Source organism: Scyliorhinus canicula, chromosome 16 (genome assembly GCF_902713615.1).
Source record: "Scyliorhinus canicula chromosome 16, sScyCan1.1, whole genome shotgun sequence".
Lineage (NCBI taxonomy): Eukaryota > Metazoa > Chordata > Chondrichthyes > Carcharhiniformes > Scyliorhinidae > Scyliorhinus > Scyliorhinus canicula.
Genome location: NC_052161.1, coordinates 7,458,303 through 7,484,764, shown reverse-complemented (window position 1 = coordinate 7,484,764; position 26,462 = coordinate 7,458,303).

Below are 26,462 nucleotides of genomic sequence, written 5' to 3'. Positions count from 1 at the left end.
TAGAATTCCGACAGTGCAGAAGCAGTCTGCACTGACCCTCTGACCACTCCCTCACAACCCAGTAACCCCACCTAATCTTTGGACACTAAGGGGCAATTTATCACGGCCAATTCACCGAACCTGTTCATCTTTGGATTGTGGGAGGAAACCGGAGCACCCGGAGCAACCCATGCAGACAAGGGGAGAGCGTGCAGACTCCATGAGGCCGGAATTGAACCCGGGTCCCTCGCGTTGTGAGGCAGCAGTGCTAACCACCATGCCACCATGCCGGGACCATTTCTGGGAAAGATGGGACAGGTACAAGAGGGATGGTCTGCACCTGAATCAGAATGGGATCAACATTCTCACGGGTCGGTTTGCGAGTGCTGTTGGGCGGAGCTTAAACTAGTTCAGCGGGGGAGGACACACAGAGCGTTATCACAATAGGGACACAGCAATCTATAGTAATGGAAGCAAGAAATAAAGAGTTGAGCCATGTTGAGTCCCAAGGGAGTAAGGCGAGGCTAGATGGACTCTACTTTAATGTGAGGAGTGTTGTATGCAAGACTGATGAATTAAGGACGTGGATTGACACGTCGAATTGAGATATTGCTGCTCTCCCTCAACTAGAGACATAGTTGAGAGAGAGGCAGGTCTGGCAACTTAACGTTCCGGGGTACAGGATCTTCAGGTGAGATAGGGAAGGGAGTGAGACGGGAGGTGGTGTCGTACTGTTCATTAAGGAGTCAGTTACTGCAGTAAGGAGAGATGATATCTTGGAAGGATCTTCAAATAAGGCTCTGTGGGTGGAGTTTAGGAATAACAAGGGACAGTCACATTGCTGGTAGTGTATTTTAGGCCCCAAACAGTCAGTGGATGATAGAGGAGCAGCGAAGTATTCACTGAGGTATATAAAATATTTATAGGGTAATTATATTAGGGGATTTCAACTTCCCCAACATAAATTAGGATAGTCATAGAGTAAAGATTTAGAGGGGGGGTGGATTTCTTGAAATATATTCAGGAGAGCTGTTTATGTCAATATGTAGAAGGTTCAACAAGAGACGGCGCAGTGCAGGATGTACTTGCTGGGTCCCTCATTGTTCGTGATATATATAAACAATCTATCAATAAATAAATAACCTTTTATTGTCACAGGTAGGCTTACATTAACACTGCAATGAAGTTACATATATGAGAATGTGGGGGGAATGATAAGTAAGTTTGACTTGAAGATTGGCGAGGTGGTTGACAGCGAGGAAGAAGGTTGCAGGAAGCTATAGACAGATTGTTCATTACATGTTTTTAAGGTAAAGATAGATAGTTTTTTGAAGAATAAAGGGATTAAGGGTTATGGTGTTCGGGCCGGAAAGTGGAGCTGAGTCCACAAAAGATCAGCCATGATCTCATTGAATGGCGGAGCAGGCTCGAGGGGCCAGATGGCCTACTCCTGCTCCTAGTTCTTATGTGGGTAAATCAGGTGCGATTCAGCTCCGGCTGGGGAACATAGGGCTGGATTCTCCATTGGCGGGATCCTCCGTTTCGCCGTCAGCGCACTCACAATCGCGGATTTCCCAACGGCGTGGGGGTGTCCACAATGGGAACCCCCGCTGGCCGTCTGCCGGGATGGACAATCCCGGCAGCTGGAGGGGACGTGCCGCACCAGAAAACTGTGACGGGATTCTCCGACCCCCTCCGCCGGGTCAGAGAATCACCGGGGTGGGGGGTGGCATGAATCCCGCCCCGCAGCTCCGACGGCGGCTGACGAATTCTCCGCCGCCGGTTTATGGGCGGGGCCGGGATGCGTGCCGGTCAGGGGCCGTTGGCAGCGCCACCCCCCGCCCCCCCAGCAATTCTCCGGGCCCCGATAGGCCGAGCGGCCATGCGTTCCTGGCCAGTCCCTGCGGTGTGAAATGGATATGGTCTATCCTGGCAGGACCTGGCTTGTCGGCCGTCTAGCGGGGTCCTCGGGGGGGGGGGGGGGGCGCGGGGGGGATCCGGCCTGGGGGGTTGGGGGGGGGGGGCACGGTGGCCTGGCCAGCGATCGGGGCCCACCGATCTGCGGGCGGGCCTCTTATGTGTGGGCACTCTTTCCTACCGCGCCTGCCTCTGTAAGGCTCTGCAATGGCCGGTGTGGAGCAGAAGCCTCCTGTGCATGCACAGGAAACACGCTGCCGGTTCTGTGTGTGCGCCGGAACACGCCGACGGTCCGCGTATGCACCAACTCGCGCCGGCCGGCGGCGGCCCTTCGGCGCCAGCCTAGCCGCCGGAAGTGCGGCGGATTCCGCAACTTCCCGGCGGCCTGACGCCGGAGTGGTTCACGCTGCTCTTGGCGCCGGTACGGGCTACCCCACCGATTGCGGGAGAATCCCGGCCCTGGTGTGGCGGGACAGAGAATCCCGCCCATAATCTCCCAAACGGCGAATTCCAGCCATATTCTCTTGTACAGTCTTCTGTATCCAAGCTTGAAAACCCATCTCCTTACACCATTCAGTGGAGAGGTACATTGTTGAGGGCTGATGCCCAGACCCATATTTGAGTTACCTCGCTAATACGTGTTAAAAAGGATGGTAATCTTCTTTGACAATTCCTATCCTTCAGGGAGAGTTCGATCAGTTCTTCAGACCTATTTAAATCTCTGCGCGGACTGCTTTTCTCAACCTTAAGTGAGAGTGATCGTCCGAGGAAGATGTCTGATGTCGAATATTCCCAGGTGACACTATGATTATAATCTGCTCAAGGCCATGATTGAATGTTGGAGCATGTTTGATGGGCCATATCGTCTACTCCATGTGTTCTCGTGGATTTATTGGAATAATGTATGTTATCTGAGGAGCACTAGCTCTGGATGTAATAAAATGGCATAGCTGTATCTCAAAGGGCCCCACCATGAGCGCACAATCAATCCCAACAATGTGGAGCAGTGCTGAGAGATTGGTAATGTTATGTCCTTCAAACGCAAATATTAAACAGAGCATCCTGCCTGTCAGCCTCTGGGATGAAATAAAATGTTCATATCTATAGTAGGTTGAGGGCAGCACGGTGGTCTAGTGGTTAGCACAACCGCCTCACGGCGCTGAGGTCCCAGGTTTGATCCCGGCTCTGGGTCACTGTCCGTGTGGAGTTTGCACATTCTCCCCGTGTCTGTGTGGGTTTCGCCCCCACAACCCAAAAATGTGCAGAGTAGGTGGATTGGCCACGCTAAATTGCCCCTTAATTGGAAAAAATAATTGGGTAATCTAAATTTATAAAAAAAAAAAAATATCTATAGTAGGTAATTATAGAACAACAGATATGAGCGACCAGTTTACATTCTGTACATCCCATTGACACGCTGGTATTCCTGAAAGCTCATGCTCAAGGGAGGAATTTCCACTTTGATACCGTCTTTCAGGAATTTGGGACATCTGAGATTGCTCCACAACCAACCAAGCACTTTCTGGGCATAGTTACTGCTGCAATATAGGAAATGTTACAGCCAATTTGTACACAGCAAGATCTCACAAGCAGAAATGTGAGAATGCCGAGATAATCTGTTTTGGTGATGTTGGTTGAGGGATAACTATTGACCAGGACACCGGGGAAACTCCCCTCCTGCTCGCCTCATTGTGGCCGTGGCCGTCATCGTGGCCGTCTGCAAGGACAGATGAGGACTTGGTTTGATGTCTCATCTGATGACGGCATCTTTGGTAGTACAGAACTTCCTCATTACAGCACTGGAGTGTGTCACCCAGGATCTTGGTCTCAAGTCTCTGGGGTGGAATTTGTATCCCAGATACAAGAGTTCCGCTCACTGAGCCTTGGGTGGCATATGTTGAGGGTCGCAGTTGGCAGGAGCATTAAACAGATGCCAATTGCTATCTGGTGCTCCTCCCCTTTTGATCACTCTTCATGTCCCAGTGCTTGTCAACTGGCTATTTAGACACACTGGGCTGAATAAAATGGGGGAGCGGACAGCTCGCTCTGCCCCATCGGGGGGTAAAGTCGATGTGGAGCCAATCCGCTCCATGTCGTCGTCTCCCCCCCCCCCCCCCCCCCCCCCATGACCAAAATGTGCCGCGGGAAAGCTTAACGAGGCCTGTGTGGGATATCTGCCCATCACTGGGGAGGAGGTCCCACCCCCGGGAACCGTTGGCCAATCCGATTGGCCGGCGTCTCCATCAGCCCCGGCAGTGCCAAGAGTGCGTCAGTGGGCAATGCCGGGAGGAAGGAGACCCAATGGATCCTTGGGTGGTGAGGGTTTTGGTTGGTCGGGGGCAGAGGGCAGAGCGGCTGGGAAGGTTGGGTTTAAGGCTGCATTGAGTAAGGAAGTAAGGGAGGGGCGGCGAGGGGCATTCACCAATCCGCAAATTAGGGCAACTCCTGGAGATTGAACCCATCCCTCCATCCCACCCTTTGAAAGTTGCATTTGAAAGATCCAGCTGCCTCCTCATGCCCAGATGCCTAAACCAAGCATTTTATGGTGTGGGCACCATATGGCACCCGCCATATTTAAATAAGAATAAATATTCTTATTTCAATATAGCGGGTGGTAGCCAAGCTTGGCACTTGCCCACACCCCTATTATGGGGTGTGAGCTCGGTGGTGTGTGGAAAAGCGCTTGTGTGGGCACCCTATTTTACGTGCCCCCTTGCTGTGCCCCCTTGCTGTGCCCCCTTATGTGCCCCGGTGCATTTTTCATGCAGCCTGATTCCATCCTTGCACACATGCAGCTTCTAACAGAAATCATTGGATTGTGTGTGACAGAGGCTGTGTGCCCCCATAGCCCATTCACTCCTACACCCCTCTCATCGGGAAACAGGGGCACGAGGCCCCCTTACCGCTAACCAGGAATTCTGGTGAAGGCACATTGCCTCATGCCATCAAGCAAGAGCTCCATTCAGCCTGTTCTGAATTGTCTGTGTGATCCATCCATCATTTTAAATACCTCTTTACAGACCATCTGTATAGTAAAATTATTGATAATGCTTCTTAATGGCCATTACTGAAAGAGCAGTAATAGGCTCACTTGCGCAAGGACTGCTTATTTTAATCTGGCTTTAATTTCCATAGGATTCTGCATTGGATTGCATATTTTATTTTAAACAGGGCCCTCAGGAGCCCTGCCTGCATTCCACACAGCCTGAGGATTAGCTTTTTACATTTAAAAGGTTTTGAAGATGGTCTTCGCTCCCAGCTGAGTTAACTAATCAGCCAAGCCCAGCTGCGGTTAAGTGAGTAGCACGCTCTCTTCTGCATCAGAAGATCATAGAGTAGAATCTCACTGCAGAGATTTAAGGGTGTAATCTTGGCTGACGCTCCCGGTACAGCACGGAGGAGTGCTACACTGTCAGAGGAACCATCCTTCAGGTGAGAATTTAAACTGAGATCTCTGTCTTCCCTCGTCAGATGGTTGGAAATTATCCTGTACCGCTAATTGGAGGATGAGCAGCAGAATTGTCCCCGCTGCCCTAAGATGTGACAGTGGTTAGCACTGTTGCTTCACGACGCCAGGGTCCCAGGTTCGATTCCCGGCTTGGGTCATTGTCTGTGCGGAGTCTGCACCTTCTCCCCGTGTCCGCGTGGGTTTCCTCCGGGTGCTCCGGTTTCCTCCCACAAGTCCCGAAAGAAATGCTTGCTAGGTAAATGGGCATTCTGAATTCCCGAACAGGTGCCGGGATGTGGCGACTAGGGGCTTTTCACAGTAACTTCATTGGGGTGTTAATGTAAGCCTACTTCTGACACTAATAAAGATTATTATTATATCTGCCAACAAACATCACTGAAAGACAGATTTTAAATTGCTGGGCGTAAATTAGCCGTCAATTTTCTCACATTAGAATTGTGATTACATTTCATTGACTATAAAGCGTGTTCGGACATTCTGAGCTTGAGAACAGTGCAAAAGAAATGAAGGCATTGTTATTTTCACACTGTCAGAATATAGATCTTGCAATTCCTATAATTTTGACTCTCCTTTTACGTCCGCCTAACCTGTCTGCTATTGACACTGCTCGGCATATTGTGTGCTGCTTCAGCTTATGTTGTACGCTGCTGACTACAGTATTGTTCATCATGGAACTCTTATTTGAATAATTTATTCAGTTATGCAAAAATCTGATTGATGTCCTGCTCTGCTCAGCCCTTGATGTGGTCTCTCTTCTGAGTTTTGCCTTGACTCAGTTGGCAGTACACTCGGCTCACTGCAGGGTGAACCGTTGAACCGTGGAGACGTACACATCGAAGGAGGCCATTTGGTCCGTGTTAGCTACGAAAGAGCGATCCAATGTAATCCCACTTTCCAGCTCTTGGTCATTGGGAATTGTGGCCAGAATTTTACATCACTCGAGCAAGCCCGTGCCCCACACGGAATCACATGACATCACGCAAGAAGACAAGGAAAGCGCGGCCTGGCATCATCATGCTCATGAACATCATTCCGCTGGTTGCGGGCAAGAGTCTGGAGCCCGCCCGCCAAAATAAAACAGGTTTAAGCCCATTAAGCAGGCAATTCATGGAATCCCTACAGTGCAGAAAGAGGCCATTCTGCCCATCGGGTCTGCATCGACCCTTCGAAAGAGGACTCTACCCATGTCACTAACTGTCCATCTCGGCCGTAACCCCATAACCTAACCTGCACATCCCTGGACACTTAGGGGCAATATATCGTGGCCAATCCACCTAACCTGTACAACTTTGGGAGGAAACTGGAGCACCCGGAGGAAACCCACGCAGACACGGGGAGAATGTGCAGACTCCGCAAGGTCGGAATTGAGCCCGAGTCACTGGCGCTGTGAGGCAGCAGTGCTAACCACTGTGCCACCGTTCCGCCCATAGATTGGTGATAATTTTATGTGGCCATCCACATTCATGGTTGGCGGACTGGCCAATCAGCCTGACGTCCTCTACATTTTCGTGAGAAACACATTCGAGGGCGGGCTGAAACGTCCAGAGTGATATAAAACGAAGGGAGACACTTGCGGGCTGAGGTGCTATGACGGCTGCTGAATGTTCAGCGTAGACACAATGTTCGGCATTTCTTTGATCTCATTCCATTTGTCGAGGAAAGCAGCACCCGGACACAGCTCCACAGCAGCTGTCAGCCTTCAGAGGGTGCTCGCTGGCAACGCCCACCCTCTTCCCGGCCCCTCTTCGCTCCCCCCCCGCCCCGGCAACATTGAGCCTTTATCAGCACGCGTTTCACGCTGGTCAGAAGTGAATTGGCCAGCCAGCGTGAAAGCGCAGTTGGGGCCCCATTGTGGCCGTAAGGACATGTCACATCCGCTTCCAGGCTCATCGATCGCACATGTCCAACAAGCATGAGATTCAGGATCTGCAGGTTATTTCAAGGGCATATCCAAGTGAATTTATGTAAATGCAATGAGGGTTTCCATCACTACTTTCCCTTCAGGCCGTGAGGCTATCACACGCTTGGTAAAAAAAATCCTCCTCAATTCCCCTCCAATCCTTCCACAATTACTTTAAATCCCTGCCCCTTGGATTTTTCCCGCCTGATTACAACATGCAGCCCAGGCCCACATTCCAGTACAGGAACCAGCTATTTCTACACTGCCACCCTCTACCTGATCATCGTTTAACTAAAAGTGAAATGGCATTACTCTGAGATGAACTGGGGAGATTTCCTCCGATGCCTTGACCAACAATTCTCTCTCAGCCAATGCCACCAAATGAAAACAGAATATGTAGGCCATTAATGTCAAGAGAAGTAATTAATTGAAAGAAAGATTCACCTTTATATTCACGACCTCAATATGCCCCAAGGCACGAGCAGCCAATGAAGTATAATTTTGAAGTGTAGCCACTGTTGTAATGGCAGAAACACGGCAGCCAATTTGCACATCACAGGTGGCACAGTGTTTATCGCTGCTGCTCCAGGGTCCCGGGTGCGATTGGCGCCGATACTCTGGTCGCCGGAGAATCGGTGGCCCATCGTCAGGGCGGCGTGGTGGGATTCCGTGTTGGCCCTCTGTGCGACGCAGGATCGCTGATCCTAGGGGCCAGATGATGCCGTCGTAAAACGCTCCGGCGTTTATGACGGCGTCAACACTTAGCCTCAGGATCAGAGAATCCCGCCCCATGTTTCACACACCTGGGTGACCAGAATTAGGCAATAAGCTCCACTCGAAGCTCACTCCAAATTTAAAGGAGCACAATATAAAATGTCCTTCACAAATACATCGGGCACTTATTTTCAGCTGAGGGATGAGTCATTATCGTCATGCTGAGAGTAATCTTTGCTTCACTAACAACAATAACTCTGCCCAACCTCCACAATGAGTGGAGGCACTTTACAGGGACAGCTGGCCATGTCAAACTGCTGATTTACATGGGCAGCTGTCTCTGTGATCCTGACCCGACCCCCATTCCCCCCAACAATGATGTTAGGTGCTGTGTTTGGGGACAGGACATCCAATTTTTGACCTCTTCTGTCATTTTCTCAATGGAGAGGTTCTCCACCACGGTGAATATCCAAGTCCAGATGTCTCTTCTGAGAGATGATAGAGAAGTCAAATATAGAAAATATCAAAACACAAAAATGACTTTGGACTGTCAAAGAAGTCAACTGCTCCCACAGCCCATATCCACCCTCCCCTTCCATAGAGTCAACCCATTTAAAATCCTCCCACAGCCCATATCCACCTCCACCGTGGATATTGCATTTGCTGCTCCCAATGTGATTTCCTGGGTGATCGCTTTGCTGAGCATCTTCGGTCTGTGCGCATTCAGGAACCTGACCTTCCCGTTGCTTGCCATTTTAACACAAGACCCTGCTCCCACGCCCACATGTCTGTCCTTGGCCTGCTGAAATGTTCCAGTGAAGCTCAACGCAAACTGGAGGAACAGCATCTCATCTTCCGGTTAGGCACGCTACAGCCTTCCGGTCTCAACATCGAACTCAACAACTTCAGATGATCAGCTCTACCCCACCTTGACCCCTTTGTTTTCATCCCATTTCATTTCAACTGTCTCTTACCATTTCTTTCTTTCTTGTCTTTCTTAATATTTATTTAACCACCCCCCCCCCCCCCCCAATCTTATCCACCTTTCCTTACCCCTTCTCCCCTTTGCTTCCCCCTTCCCCTCCCCCCACATCTCCATCTGTCACAGTTTAGTAAGAAGTCTTACAACACCAGGTTAAAGTCCAACAGGTTTGTTTCAAACACTAGCTTTCGGAGCGCTGCTCCTTCCTCAGGTGATGAAGGAGCAGTGCTCCGAAAGCTAGTGTTTGAAACAAACCTGTTGGACTTTAATGTGGTGTTGTGAGACTTCTTACTGTGCTCACCTCAGTCCAACGCCGGCATCTCCACATCATGTCCCAGTTCATCCTCTGATGTTAGTTTCTCTCCTGTTTGCCCTCTCACACCTTTTGTCCTCTCTGGGGACTGCCATTAACACTCTTTCCCCTTGGTTTCTGTGGCTATTAGCACCCGGTTTCCCTGGGTTTCTGTGGCTATGACTCATCTTTCATTCTCACTCCACAGTATAAATATTTCCCACTTTCTCTGTCTGTTAGCTGTGACAAAGAGTCATCGGACTCAAATCGTTAGCTCTTTTCTCTCCCTACAGATGCTGCCAAACTTGCTGAGATTTTCCAGCATTTTCTCTTTCGTTCCACCTCCACTATCATAATCGACCCAAATAACCTCCTTGCACAGTCCATATACACCCTCTGCTATCAGAGAGTCGAACCATTTAACCTCCTCTCACAGCCCATATGTACCCTCCGCTATCAGAGAGTCAAACCATTTACCCTCCTCCCACAGACCATGTACACTCTCCGCTATCAGAGAGTCAAACCATTTACCCTCCTCCCACAGACCATGTACACTGAAATCTGAAGGTTTAAATTGATATATTATTTTTAGGTAAGCGAATCCAAGGATATGTAGCAGTGGGGAAATGGAGGTGAGATATTGATCGATAATAATCGAATTGAGTGGCAGGACAGGTTCAAGCGGCCGAATAGCCTCTTCCTGTCTCTAATATGCCTGATGACACATTGATGAGAAGGCTGGAGGAGGCATTATGTACCCACGTTTGAACAGCATCTTTAAACCGGTGACAGGTTCCGACATCAACAGCTTCCCTCAATTAGAACCGAACATAAATATTCATAATGAGACCAGGTTGGGCAGAGTTATTGTCATGTTAGTGAAGCAAAAATAACTCTCAGCGTGACGATAATGACTCATCCCTCATCTGAAAATAAGTGCGCGATGTGTTTGTGAAGGACGTTTTATATTGTGCTGTTTCAGCGTGTGAATTTGGAGTGAGCTTAGCTGCCCATTGTTACAGTGAGAGAAACATACATCGTAATCATGGAGCTGAACAGCCGAATAGCTCAGATTGCTGAGCCTGTCAGGACAGTGCCATGCACTCTGGCCCCAGTAGAGTTTCCAGGACCTTGGGTCAGGGGTGGGGGGGGGGGGGGGGGGGGGGGTATTTGGCAAGTGCAGTGCTTCAGGATAGGGCACCTAAGTAGCATGTTGTTGGGTTCCCCATGACACGATGAGTGCATCTCAGAACCTGCCATTGGGTGTGAGGGGGTTGAGCAGGGTCGGCCAATCCCATCCCTGGCACCACTTAGAGTCCCTCTGAGCCCTGTATGTTGACGAGAATCGAGATGTGTCTTCTTTATTCATATAAATATAAATGTATATTTATTCTTCATTGCTAACCCTCGGGAATCCAGGTCACTTCCGAGGCTTAGGCCCCACCACACGTCCCAGTTGGTGAGTTGCCCCTTGGTCCAGTCAGTGGGCAGCTGTGTTCAATCCCAGAAAGTCAGGTGGTAAAGGTTAGAATACAACCAAACCTTACACACTCTCATTTGTACGTACGGAGTTACATATTACAAGCATTCCTGGTGCTAGGGTTGAGGATGTCTCGGAGCGGGTACAGGACATTCTGGAGGGGGAGGGTGAACAGCCAGCGGTCGTGGTCACATCGGTACAAACAACATAGGTAAAAGAGGGATGAGGTCCTGAAATCAGAATACAGGGAGCTAGGAAGGAAGTTAAGAAATCGGACCTCGAAGGTAGTGATCTCAGGATTATTACCGGTGCCACGTGCTAGTCAGAGTAGAAATGACAAGATATATAGGATGAATACGTGGCTGAAGGGATGGTGTCGGGGGAGGGTTTCAGATTCCTGGGGCATTGGGACCGGTTCTGGGGGAGGTGGGACCTGTACAAACTGGACGGGTTACACCTGGGCAGGACCGGAACTGATGTCCTACGGGGGCTATTTGCTTGAGCGGATGGGGAGTGTTTAAATTAATGTGGCAGGGGGATGGGAACTGATGTAGGAAGTTGGAAGGTAGTAAAACAGGGACAGAAACAAAAGGCAGTAAGGGGGAAAGTGTAAGGCAGAGAAGCCATAGTCAAAAATCAAAAAGGACGACAGTACAAGGTACAGTGACTGAGGGGAGCTCAGTGAATAGGCCCAGTAATACTAAAAAGAATAAAACGGGAAGTAAAAACGTAAATGGTAAGCGACACGGCAGGTTGCTACATGAAGATATGGGTTCAATGACAAGGAAAATTAGGAGAAAAGTTAAGAGGAAAAATAACTTAGGAGAGGTTACTGATCGAGGTGTTAAGATTCAAAACAGCGGTATAAAGCCAACATAAGTGTACTTTACCTGAATGCTCGTAGTATTCGGAATAAGGTAAATGAGTTGATGGCGCAAATCATCGTAAATGACTATGATTTAGTGGCCATTACTGAAACATGGTTAAAGGATGGTCACGACTGGGAGTTAAATATCCAAGGATATCCAAGGATATCAGAAGGACAGAGTGGATAGATGGTGTAACTCTGTTATTTAAGGATCACATCCGGGCAATAGTAAGGGTACAATGGAGGATAAGGTTGAATCCATTTGGGTGGAAATCAGGAATAGTAAGGTGAAAAAGTCACTGATAGGAGTAGTCTATAGGCCACCAAATTATGGTGGGGCAGGCAATAAACAAAGAAATAACTGATGCATATAGAAATGGTACAGCAGTTATCATGGGGGATTTTAATCTACATGTCGATTTAATCAGGTCAGTCAAGGCAGCTTTGAGGAGGAGTTTATAGAATGTATCCGTGATAGTTTCCTACAACAGTATGTAATGGAGCCCATGAGGGAACAAGCGGTCCTAGATCTGGACCTGTGTAATGAGACAAGATTGATTAATGATTTCATAGTAAGGGATCCTCTCGGAAGGAGCGATCACAATATGGTGGAATTTAAAATACAGATGGAGGGTGAGAAGTTAAAATCAAACACTAGTGTTTTGTGTTTAAACAAAGGAGATTACAATTAGATGAGAGAAGAGCTAGCTAAGGTACACTGGGAGCAAAAACAGTTGAGGAACAGTAGAGAACCTTCCAAGCGATTTTTCACAGTGCTCAGCAAAGGTTTATACCAACAAAAAAGGAAGGACAGTCGAAAGAGGGAAAATCGACCGTGGATATCTAAGGAAATAAGGGAGAGTATCAAATTGAAGGAAAAAGCATACAAAGTGGCAAAGATTAGTGGGAGACCAGAGGACTGGGAAATCTTTAAAGGGCAACAGAAAGCTACTAAAAAAGCTATAAAGAAGAGTAAGATAGATTATGAGAGTAAACTTGCTCAGAATATAAAAACAGATAGTAAAAGTTTCAACAAATATATAAAACAAAAAAGAGTGGCTAAGGTAAATATTGATCCTTTAGAGGATGAGAAGGGAGATTTAATAATGGGAGATGAGGAAATGGCTGAGGAACTGAACAGGTTTTTTGGGTCGGTCTTAACAGTGGAAGACACAAATAACATGCCGGTGACTGATAGAAATGAGGCTATGACAGGTGAGGACCTTGAGATGACTGCTATCACTAAGGAGGTAGTGATGGGCAAGCTAATGGGGCTAAAGGTAGACAAGTCTCCTGGCCCTGATGGAATGCATCCCAGAGTGCTACAAGAGATGGCTAGGGAAATTGCAGATGCACTAGTGATAATTTACCAAAGTTCACTCGACTCTAGGGTGGTCCCAGTGGATTGGAAATTAGGAAACGTGACACCACTGTTTAAAAAAGGAGGTAAGCAGAAAGCGGGTAATTACAGGCCAGTTAGCTTAACTTCGGTAGTATGGAAGATGCTGAAATCTATCATCAAGGAAGAAATAGCGAGGCATCTGGATGGAAATTGTCCCATTGAACAGACGCAGCATGAGTACATAAAGGGCAGGGTGTGCCTAACTAATTTAGTGGAATTTTCTGAGGACATTACCAATGCGGTAGATAATAGGGAGCCAATGGATGTGGTATATCTGGATTTCCAGAAAGCCTTTGACAAGGTGCCACACAAACAGTTGCTGCATGAGATAAAGATGCATGGCACTAAGGGTAAAGTAGCAGCATGGATAGAGGATTGGTTAATTAATAGAAAGCAAAGTGGGGATTAATGGGTGTTTCTCTGGTTGGCAATCAGTAGCTAGTGATGTCCCTCAGGGATCAGTGTTGGGCCCACAATTGTTCTCAATTTACATAAATGATTTGGAGTTGGGAACCAAGTGCAATGTGTCAAAGATGAGTGGTAAAGCAAAAAGTGCAGAGGATACCGGAAGTCTGCAGAGGGATTTGGATAGGTTAAGTGAATGGGCTAGGGTCTGGCAGAAGGAATACAACGTTGACAAATGTGAGGTTATCCATTTTGGTAGGAATAACAGCAAAAGGAATTATTATTTAAATGGTAAAATATTAACACATGCTGCTGTGCAGAGAGACCTGGGTGTGCCAATGCATGAGTCGCAAAAAGTTGGTTTACAGGTGCAACAGGTGATTAAGAAGGCAAATGGAATTTTGTCCTTCATTGCTAGAGGGATGGAGTTTAAGACGTTAAGAGTTTAAGATGGAGGTTATGCTGCAATTGTATAAGGTGTTAGTGAGGCCACACCTGGAGTAATGTGCTCAGTTTTGGTCTCCTTACCTGAGAAAGAACGTACTGGCGCTGGAGGGTGTGCAGAGGAGATTCACTTGGTTAATCCCAGAGCTGAAGGGGTTGGATTATGAGGAGAGGTTGAGTTGACTGGGGCTGTACTCATTGGAATATTGAAGGATGTTGGGGGATCTTATCGAAACATATAAAATTATGAAGGGAATAGATAGGATAGATGCGGGCAGGTTGTTTCCACTGGCGGGTGAAAGCAGAACTAGGGGCCTAGCCTCAAAATAAGGGGAAGTGGATTTAGGACTGAGTTTAGGAGGAACTTCTTCACCCAAAGGGTTGTGAATCTATGGAATTCCTTGCCCAGTGAAGCAGTTGAGGCTCCTTCATTAAATGTTTTTAAGATAGAGATAGATAGTTTTTTGAAGAATAAAGGGATTAACGTTATGGTGTTCGGGCTGGAAAGTAGAGCTGAGTCCACAAAAGATCAGCCATGATCTCGTTGAATGGCGGAGCAGACTCGAGGGGCCAGATGGCCTACTCCTGCTCCTAGTTCTTATGTTCTTATGTTCTTACGTTCATCCACCTCCGAACCCAACAACCAATCTTTAGTCTGCATCTACTTTGCTGAAATGAATGCCCAGTTAATATTCACCATCTGCATCCAATGAAAGATAATGAATGTATAATTAACATGGCACATTTCATTTTGCCCAGGATATTGGCTTCATGTATCGTAGAATCCCTGCAATGCAGAAGGAAGCCATTTGGCCCATCAAGTCTGCACCAACCCTCTGAAAGAGCACCCCATAATGGGTCAGGCCCTCTCCTAGCCCCGTAACCCCACCTAACTTTATGGACACTAAGGGCAATTTATCATGGCCAATCCTCCTAACCTGCACATCTTTGAACTGTGGGAGGAAACCGGGGCTTCCGGAGGAAACCCAAGCAGACGTGGGGAGAAAGTGCAAACTCCGCACAGAGAGTCATCCAAGGCCGGAATTGGACCCGGGTCCTTGGCGTTGGGAGGCAGCTGTGCTAACGACTGTGCCGCTTTCAACTCAGACAGAAGGGCACAAACATCTCGCCCAGGGCTTCTTCTAAACCAGGGGTGGGCAAACTTTTCCGTGCAAGGGCCACACTCAGAAATTCACAATTTTAAAGGGCCGCATAGTATATTAAGTAAAATAATTAATATTTAAAATAGCCAAAATAAAAGGTTTTTAAAGAAAAAAAAGCAATTAATTTTTATTAATTAATATTTTAAAGTAGAAACTTCACATGAAACACATGTTGTGCCGAGCAATGATCACCCTACTCAAGTCAACGTATCCACCCTATACCAGTAACCCAACAGCCCCCCACCCATTAACCTTAAAATTTAAAAAAAATATGACTTCATCTTGGTGGGCCGCATAAAGACCTTTTGGCCACCCTTGTTCTAAACCCACCCAGGCCACCACTAGATTTGTTCAATTTTAACAGCCAAGGTTCAGTTCCACAGAGTCCAAGAAGAGTTTGTCGGAGCAGCAAGACGCGTCTCATCTGTGCCGTCTGTCAGATGACACGTTGATTCAAAGCCCTGTCTGCCCTCTCAGGTGAAGAAAAAGAAAAAACAATTCCATCCCACTGTGTCGAAGGAGAACAGAGGGATTTTCCCCAATGGCCTGGCCATTATTCCTTCTCTCAATCAACATCTCAAAAACAGCTCATCTGGTTGGTATCATATTGCTGTTTTTTGGGAGCTTGCTGTGTGCAAATTAACAGCCATGTTAACTACATTACAACAGTACCTACCCTTCAAAAAAATACTCCAATTGCTGTCTGGTGCATTGGGACATGAAAGGCGCTACAGAAATGTAAATTTGTTTTCTCTTGCTGATTTGTTGATTGGTTGACAGGGCAACGATCGACAATGAAAAGGGACTTTCGCTGACATACATACAGTGCAACCATAAGAGTGACTTTTCAGAATGATTATACTTTGCAATGTAAGGGTGGAACAAAATAAGCTTTAAATATGGCTGTTAGATCGGTGGGATGACTTTGACGGTGCGCGGAGATGGATTTAAGCTTTTGTGACAGCAGCATTTAAATTGTGAATGTCTCTAAATATTTTAAACTTCAATGGAATTAAAGCCACAGTTTTAACAAATGCACCCTTTAAACAGGCATTGCATAAGCAATCAGAAACCCATCAGGGCTCAATTAGTATGCAAAGATAAAAGGCAAATGTAATAAATTACAGAAATTATGCAAATGTTCTAAATGTATATTTATAAACAGCACCTCAGGACTTATTTAATGAAGTATGGAGACAGATATCACAGGGCAGGAGTTAGAGAGGTGAGAATGGAGGGAGATGCTGGAGAATTTGTATTTTCTCAGGATATTGTGGTGTGTTGGTCAATGTAAAAGATCCCAGGGAATGATTCCGGAAGATCAGGAGGCTGGAGGGGGGCAGGACTAGCTTAATCCCTCTTGCAGGACTGGCACAGATTCGACTGTGATAACCATCTTCTGATGCTACGATCTTTCTGGTGTCCTGGCTGAATGGGGACTCTCCCCAGTCAATGTGTATCCCTCAACCACGGGAACGAGAGGAGCCCATTCAGCCCCTCAACACTATTCCTCCATCCTGTCAGAATCATGGCTGTTCTGCATCCTAACTCCATTTGCTGCATTGGTTCAGCACTCGCCCCTTAAAACCCCCATCCAACACAAATGTAGCAATTTCAATTTCGCCACTTTCACCCGCAGTGTCCACCCTCTCCCACCGCCCGCCGCCACCCCCACCCCCGCCAAGCCTCAGCAGCCAACATCCCAGAGAAGGAAAGACTTGGATTTCTGTGGCACGTTACATAACCTCAGAACCTTCCAAAGTGCTTTCCAGTCAACCCGACTCTGTCGGGAGTAAAGTCACTGTTGTAATATAGAAAATGAGGCAGCCAGAATGTGCATAGTAAGATCCCGCAAGCAGCAACGTGATAATGACTAAGGTGTTGGTCACGGGATAAATATTGACCAGGTCACTGGGAGAACGCCCTGTTCATTTTCAAAATAGTCCCATGGGAACTTTTACCTCCCCATTCAGGCAAATGGGCCAGGGTTTAGAGAACCCCAAAGTGTATCATGGAATTCACCTGACCCACAACTTTTAATAGATTGTGGTATGGGGAGCACATGGCCCACTCTGCAGGTGTGGTACGGCAGAAATGGAAAAGTATTTTTTAAAGCAAAACAATGTTTATTCTATGAACTCAAGTTAACCTTTTCAAAAAATACAGTGAACATCTCAGCGACCATCAATTCAAATACAACCCCCAAAGAATACAACACTAAGTAATCCTTTAAGCTTTCCTTTTAACATCCATAAGACTTAAAACACCTTTTACCAGAAACACATCAGGTTAAAGCCTCAATGTTATTAGTTTGAAATCACCAGGATCGATTTACAATCTTTAGATTACAGAGAGAGATTCATACACCTTCTGGCTGTGACTGCAGCTATCCAGCTCTGAAAACGAAAGTAAAACACACCCTGCAGCAGACAGCTTGAAACGAAAGTAAAAAGCTGACAGACAGCCCAGCTTCACCCACTCTCTGACCTCACTGCAGTAATAAGCACCCATTTCTTAAAGATACTCTCACTACAGATATTTATGTACACACCCATTTATGAGCACCCATTTCTTATCGGTACTCTCACATGATAAATGACCCATCAGAGAGATGTCTCCTCCAGCAGCACCACATTCTCTTGGTGTGGGCTGAAATGTCTTGCCCAGACGTTGTGTTCAGATCTTTGGGATGGAATATTGTGCTAGCCCTTACGAGGACCACGGGGTGTCACTGACTGATCCCCCCGTGGACTTCGTAGAATACGGGTTCCCGCGGTGAACGGGTCGAGGCCCACCCAGCGAGGGTTCGTTAGCAGGACCTTTCAATGTAGCTCCCCGACCCGGACTGGCAGTTCCCTGGGCTGGGATGTTTGTTTTGCGTGCCGTGGTAGCGGCTTTATTTTCGGTTTGAAAGTAAATCAATTTGCCGTCTCGCTCCGTGCCTCCTGGAATTATTACACAGGCGACGAGGATCACGCACGGGAGTCGGGGCAGCCTTTTCGAAACTCCCAGATGACAACTCCGGTAAGAAACAAAGCGGAAAGAATAACCCGGAAATGCCCTTGTTTGGGAAGCTCGAGATTCATGACGTGGACTTGGAGGACTGGCCCCAGTACGCAAAACACACGAGCTACTTCTTCCACACTAATGGCACAGAACGGGATGACAGGCATGAAACAATCCTTTTGACAGCATGCGGGCCCTGGCGTTCAGCGTTATAAAGAGTTTAACTTATCCAGCAGCCCCTGGCACTAAAACATGCAATGAGCTTGTGGATCTAGTAAAGAACTATTACGACCCAAAGCCATTCGTAATCCTCCAACGTTACCGATTCAACATGGCTGGGAGGACAAAGGTCCTGGCTGGATTGAGGAAGCTGACCAAATGCTGAGAGGTTGATCCATCCCTGGCCAAGATGCTACTCAGCTGGCTAGTGTGTGGGATCAATAATGTTGTCAGACAAAAATAATGTTGACAGGACCCACCCTTGACATCAAACGGGCTGGAAAATTAACACTATCCTTGGAGAAGGGGCCATGCCCATCCCACAGGGCACTACCATCTGAGCCGACAAACTAAAGCCCACCAATGTATTTGTATCTTCGCTGGTGCCTGGTTTCAAGCGAGGGTATGACGCAGATGGATCTGCCTGCAGCACCTCCTCCATGGAGGGTCCACGAGATCCCAGCTGGATGGTTCATCTACGGGGGAGGGAAGACAATTGATCAGTTTTATCATTCACCATTAGTCAATATGCATGTTGGGCGGTATTTTGGTGGGCTCTGAGTTGCTGAATAACTGGGTGTGGTGTTTGTGGCGTCTGTCTCTTTAAGACAGTACAACTGAAAAGAGTCACCTAACGGTAGCACAGTGGTTAGCACAATTGCTTCGCAGCTCCAGGGTCCCAGGTTTGATTCCCGGCTTGGGTCACTGTCTGTGCGGAGTCTGCACGTTCTCCCCGTGTGTGCGTGGGTTTCCTCCGGGTGCTCCGGTTTCCTCCCACAGTCCAAAGATGTGCAGATCAGGTGGATTGGCCATGCTAAATTGCCCCTTAGTGTCCAAAATTGCCCTTAGTGTTAGGTGGGGTTACTGGGTTATGGGGATAGGGTGGAGGTGTGGGCTTGGGTAGGGTGCTCTTTCCAAGAGCTGGTGCAGACTCGATGGGCCCAATGGCCTCCTTCTGCACTGTAAATTCTATGAAATTGGACTTGACCAATGGGAACCCAGAGTGACTGATCAGCCCAGAGGGTGGAGTCCTCTCTTGGGCAGAATATATCCACCAGTTATGTGGTGGGAATTTGGGGACATGGAGCTGTGCTGTAAACCCTCCTGTCCCAAGTTACTCTTTATTCATAAACACTTTGTTGTTCCTAACGAAACCTGAATTCTCCTGGCAATGCCAAAAGTGTATCATAAGAAGTAGGAGCAGGAGTAGGCCATATGGCCCCTCGAGCCTGCTCCTCCACAATATATCACAATATATAACTCTGAGGCCCCTTGTTTAGAAGTCCTTCCGAGCGTTAAGATGACTGATGCAACATTGTTTTCACTACCTGCCGGTCCTCTCATCTGTCCACTGGACTCCTACCTTCCTCTGAGCCGCCTGCCTCTCTGCGACCTGGTGACCTTGGTGCGTTCTTGCCCTCGAGCGCCAGGCCATCCTTCCCGCTTTTTCTCCGGATGAGCAGGTGGGTCACCCATTTCGCGTGTGTTCTGAGGCATCGTGGTGCGACTTCTCCTGTAAGTACAAAAGTCCATTTATTACTCCACCTGCGCCACCATTCTTTGCTCGCCCCGAGAACCATTTTGAGCTCCCGTCATCTTTGCACACCTGACCTTTAGATGGACCCAGATCTTCCGATCTCATCTCCCACCCGTAGCACGCACAACTATATGTACTTTCTCTTACTCTGAGACCTACACCCCTGAGCGTTGCTGAGGACGGCCACCCTTCTAGACTTTGCCACACTGGACCATGCCAACTCAGTACTCACCCTTGCTGAGCACAGATCATTGAAACATTTTCGGCACTGTTTCCAGGCGCGGCGCACCTGGTCTTGCCCGCTGGCCTCGGCTGCCAGCTCTGCCCAGGCATCCCTTGTTTGGTCGGGTGGCGTCCTCTTGCCATCCCGCGGCAAAATTCAGCCCCGAGTCTCTCTGCCAGGCCTCGCAGACATTCCATTGTTCACGTTATGGTTCAGAGCCCTGGGAACACACAGACATTAGCTCGAAGGGAGTCACATACAGGCACACGCCAGACAAGGAAAACAGATTTCCTTCCCTATCGGAGAGCCACTAAATCGAGTTGGGTGTTTATGACAACCTGATAGCGTCATGGTCACTTTCAACTGGTTCCTTTGTTTTATTTCCAGATTGTTTAAACTGAATTCAGATTTCCAACCTGCCTGTGCTGGGATTTGAACTCATTTTTTGCTGGATGGTTAGTGTCAATCTCTGAATGACGAGTCAGGTATTATACCCGCTGCTCTGGCAGTCCTCACACCACGTGTTTGAGACAGCTAGAGGCTCTCGACTGCATCTCACCGGGCTGTACCTTCAAACAGCGGTAACTGATACCATACCCGAGCCGGAACGTCGTGCGTTTGATCTGCCCGATCCTCGTGTTTGCCAAGCGCCGCAGACTGGCGCAGCGAGCCTCGCTGGTCTCAATCGGATTGGAGCTAAGGTAGTCAGCAACCACTTGAGGTGGCAATCACAGATGAACAGATTTTGGGCTGAGTGCATTGGATGAGGGTCAGAGAACGAAGGACACCCAGCGACACCAGCATCCCAACATCCTATAAATGAATAAAAAAGCAATAAAAAACTGCCCTATTGCCTTTTGTGGCTAGGTGTCCAATTTCATTCCATTACACTCCTATGAAGCACATTAAAATCGAATGGCACAGTAGCACAGTGGCTAGCACTGTTTCTTCACAATGCCAGGGTCCGGGGTTCGATTCCCGGCTTGGGTCACTGTCTGTGCGGAGTCTGCACGTTCTCCCCGTGTCTGCGTGGGTTTCCTCCGGGTGCTCCTGTTTCCTCCCACAATTCCTGAAAGACGTGCTGTTAGGTGAATTGGACATTCTGAATTCTCCCTCTGTGTACCCGAACAGACACTGGAGTGCGGCGACTAGGGGATTTTCACAGTAACTTCATTGCAGTGTTAATGTGAGCCTACTTGGGGGCAGCATGGTAGCATTGTGGATAGCACAATTGCTTCATAGCTCCAGGGTCCCAGGTTCGATTCCGGCTTGGGTCACTATCTGTGCGGAGTCTGCACATCCTCCCCATGTGTGCGTGGGTTTCCTCCGGGTACTCCGGTTTCCTCCCACAGTCCAAAGACGTGCAGGTTAGGTGGATTGGCCATGATAAAATTGCCCTTAGTGTCCAAAATTGCCCTTAGTGTTGGCTGGGGTTACTGGGTTATGGGGATAGGGTGGAGGTGTTGACCTTGGGTAGGATGCTCTTTGCAAGAGCCGGTGCAGACTCGGTGGGCCGAATGGCCTCCTTCTGCACTGTAAATTCTATGAAAAAATAAAAATTATTATTATTGTGTGATTATGTTAAAGATGGTATATAAATATAAGCTGTTGCTGATTTTATGGGGAAAATCTAACAAGCATTTAAATGTGGCACAGGTTATAAAGATAAGCTTTACACAGGTACAGGACAGAATGAAAACAAGAATGTGCATTTGTATAGCACCTTTCACAATCTTAGGCTGTCCCAACATTTGTAGCCAATGAAGCACTGTTTAAGTGTAGCCACTGTCGTTATTTACAGAAAGACAGCATCAGCACGATGACGCAGTGGTTATCACTGCTGCCTCACTGCGCCGGGGACCCGGGTTCAATTCCAGCCTCGGGTCACTGTCTGTGCGGAGTCTGCACATTCTCCCCGTGTCTGCGTGGGTTTCCTCCGGGTGCTCCGGTTTCCTCCCACAGTCCAAAGATGTGCAGGTTAAGTGGACTGGCCATGTTAAACTGTCCCTCTGTATCCAAAAGGTCAGCTGGGGTTACTGGGTTACGGGGATAGGGTGGAGGCGTGGGCTTAAATGGGGTGCTCTTTCCAAGGGCTGGTGCATGCTCGATGGGCCGAATGGCCTCCTTTTGCACTGCAAATTCTATGATTCGATGACATTCTGCACAGTAGTCCCCCACGCCCCGCAAATAGCAATGGGTTAATGGCCACACAACATTTGTAATGATCTTGGGTGAGGGATGAAAATTGGGCTCCCAGCTCTTCTTTGAATCACGTAAAATGAGGAGACGCTGGGAAAACCTGGCAAGTCAGGCAGCGATTACAGAGAGAGCAAGAGAGACAGAGTTAATGTAATTTCATCAGAACGGTGGTTTGAATCAGAGATGGGCCGGCAGGGTTGTGTTCCGACACCCAGCGCAGTCAATCCAAGCCCCCACTTTACCCGGAGCCGCAACACAGGCAAAATTAGATTTTATTTAAAATACCCGCGGTCCTTGGTTGGGCCCAAATAAACTACAGTCGGCAGGTTTGTAACTTTGCAACACAAGTAACCGTTTATTATGTCCAAAACTACAGACAGGAAATGTAACTGACCCCTTTCCCAACCCCCCCCACCTAACCTGGGTTCCCCTTCTGAACTCGCCCCACTCTGTACACTCACACACACACAGCCAAAACAAACAGAGGGGAAAAGGTGGTGGAAAGGAAAAGAAAATATTCATAAAAATGTAAAGATAAGGATCATTGATGCACCGGGATGACTTCCAGCCAATTCTTTTCCGAAGTTCAGGATTTTGTTTTGGCACCTCTCCCTTCTGGGCTTGAGATGATTTTCTCTGGCGAGGTTGTCTACCTTCTCTGCCGACTCAGCACCATTTCAGATTCAGAGCAAAGGATGTGCCAGGCACTGCTTTCAGAACAATAAAGCAATTATGTCACGTCAGCAACCAGGGCAGAGGGAGAGAGCGAGAGAGAGAGAGAGAGCGTTCCTTTCGCTTCCAAGATCTAAAACACTTTTGCCAAGTTCTCACACAGAGCATCACGCAAGAACCAGTCACTGACCAATGTCAGGTAGAACACTGTACCTGGCCAACGCACCAGTTGCCAGTTAACCAACCAAACTGACTCCCTCCTCAGCCGCTTCCTAACATCCACCTGCTGCCAAAGAGTCTGGCATCTCCTCTGCCAAACATGAATCCTGGGTACACATTGCCCTGTTTCAACTTTCAGCCTTCTGCTTAAAGACACATCTCGATTATGGGTCCGCGGACAAAACAATAAAGTAACATAAGAGAAATGGGATCAAAAGAAATACACAGGACTCTTACAGCAGACGCAGGGAGGAAGCATTTAAATGAGGGACATCCCAGCAGGGCAGGATGAAGGAAAGATTTATTCGCTGGTTACGGCCCAGCCGGGCTCCATGGTAGAAGCTTTGCGCTGTTCAGCTTGAATTTATAAAGGGTAAAATTCTACAGGCTGATCTTGCGGATGAATCGCCTCCTGTGCATTTCAAAAACGCAGTTTGTAACCACGCTGTTTTGAACTCTGTCATTTACATTACAATCAGTTGTTTCCCATTCTCTGGGTGCAACAAGGACATATTAAACGTCCTGCAGTAAATATAATGAGAAAGCCACGGGGAACCGTGAACCACTGCAATCCCCATGGTGACGGGACTTTGATCACAGTGTCCGCAGAGAATTCCAATATTGATCCAATCCGATTGACAAGCCTCTGACAGTCACCGGGGACGCCTTCAGTTTGTCAGTATTCTCAACATTGATTTTGTCAGCCTGCATTTATCTTTGTGCTAATTCGGGCAGCACGGTGGCCTAGTGGTTAGCACAGCTGCCTCACGGCGCTGAGGTCCCAGGTTCGATCCCGGCTCTGGGTCACTGTCCGTGTGGAATTTGCACATTCTCCCCGTGTTTGCGTGGGTTTCGCCCCCACAACCCAAAAATGTGCAGAGTAGGTGGATTGGCCACGCTAAATTGCCCCCTTAATTGGAAAAAATTATTGGGTAATCTAAATTTAAAAAAAATCTTTGTGCAGATTCATTAATACTGAATGATTCTGAAAGCCACGCACCACGTTCTCACAACTCTAAAGTGCGGATTGATGAAATTAATGATCTGCATCTTATTACCACAAAAGGCTCAGCAAATGTAGCCAATGGGTAGCTGAAATAAAGAGTCAGGCCAGTTGTATGTGTGTGATCGACGAAGTGTATGTGCAGAATCAACTGATCTCAACCATGGACAGTAAGAAAAAAAGAGAGAAGGCAGGAAAGAAAGACGGACTGACTGGCGTGCATTTCTGCAGCCCCTTTCACAACCTCAGGGCATCTCAAAAGTGTTTAGCAACCAGTGGAGCACTTTGTGTGCAGTCATTGTTGTAATGCAGAGGGCAGCAAGGTGGCCTAGTGGTTAGCACAACCGCCTCACGGCGCTGAGGTCCCAGGTTCGATCCCGGCTCTGGGTCACTGTCCGTGTGGAGTTTGCACATTCTCCCCGTGTCTGCGTGGGTTTCGCCCCCACAACCCAAAAATGTGCAGAGTAGGTGGATTGGCCACGCTAAATTGCCCCTTAATTGGAAAAAATAATTGGGTAATCTAAATTTATTAAAAAAAATAAAAAATTGTTGTAATGCAGAAAATGCAGCGGCCAATTTTTGCACAGCAAGCTCCCATCGACAACAAATGATAATAAGCAGGTAATCTATGCCTTAGTGATATTAGTAAGAAGTCTCACAACACCAGATTAAAGTCCAACTGGTTTGTTTCAAACACGAGCTTTCGGAGCACTGCTCCTTCCTCAGGTGAAACAAACCTGTTGGACTTTAACCTGGTGTTGTAAGACTTCTTACAATGCTAACCCCAGTCCAACGCCGGCATCTCCACATCATTAGTGATATTAGTTGAGGGATACATGTTGGACAAGACACCAGTCGGAGCTCTCCTGCTCTTCTTCAGCGTAGTGACTGTAGTCCGAGTGGTCACGTGATGGCCACAAAGGAGGTCAGGAGCACAGGGATTATTCCCGGGAGGGCGGGCAGAGTACAAGTATGAAGCAGCTGCCAAGCAAGTGAATAAACTACTCTTCCTTATAAGTTCTTGTCTGTGATTTGGGAACAAGACAAATTTACATGGTATCAGGAGTTGGCAATATGGCGCAAGGACTTCGCCGCATCAATCTGCTCGTCTTTGACGAAAACATTGTGGACAGCTGGGAAAAGTTTGAGAAGGAATGCCAGACTTCCTGTGGTGCTGCATTGTCTGACAAGTCAATAGAGTTACAGGCGTCTCCTCTATTAAACTTAGCGGCTCCCGAGGCGGTCAAACAATTTGTTTTCCAGAGGACCCTGAAATAATCCTAAAAAGGTTTGAGAATATCTGTCTTCCGGCAAAAAAATTGAAACCTTGACAAGACGTGCGTTCAATTCAACAAACCAAATAGTTAATTAATTAATACAATCTTACATGGCTACCCTGAAGATTTGAAAAAGAAATGTGCATTTGGCACTCTCACTGATGAACTAATCAGGGATCGAATAGTTTGTGGAGTTCACAGTGATTTAGTTAGCAAGCAGCTCCTTTGAGATAAAGATCTAATATTACAAACAGCCATTAGCATCTGTACGTTAAATAAAAGAAATCAGAAAACAGAAGCGGAGATTTTGGACGGGAAACGGAAGTATTCGCAGTACATGGTGCCCCCTGCTCTAACTGACAGCACGGTAGCATTGTGGATAGCACAATTGCTTCACAGCTCCAGGGTCCCAGGTTCGATTCCGGCTTGGGTCACTGTCTGTGTCGAGTCTGCACATCCTCCCCGTGTGTGCGTGGGTTTCCTCCGGGTGCTCCGGTTTCCTCCCACAGTCCAAAGATGTGCAGGTTAGGTGGATTGGCCATGATAAATTGTCCTTAGAGTCCAAAATTGCCCTTAGTGTTGGGTGGGGTTACTGGGTTATGAGGATAAGGTGGAGGTGTTAACCTTGGGTAGGATGCTCTTTCCAAGAGCTGGTGCAGACTCGATGGGCCGAATGGCCTCCTTCTGCACTGTAGATTCTATGAATTCTATGATAACTGCATTGGCCAGCATTCTCAGAACACAACAGTTTGTTTTGCATGTGGTAAAAGATGCAACAAATGTGGGAAATGGGATCACTTTGTTAAATGCTGCAGATTGAAACCACAGCAGCCCTCCTCCACCATCAGCAACATGGCAGTGGGTCAGCCCTCCAGGGACAGGAGCGTCTGTTAGATGAATGAACTGGAACTCAGCCAAAGCAGCAAAGCTACAGAGCCTCCAATAACACTATATTGTGACAGTGTCGACACCGTCACAGAAACGGGAGACTTCTTCACCACCCTCAACATGATTTGCAGGAATGCAAGACTGGAGGTAAAGATAGACACTAGAGCAAAGCGTATTGTACTATCCAACTTAATTTTACGGGCC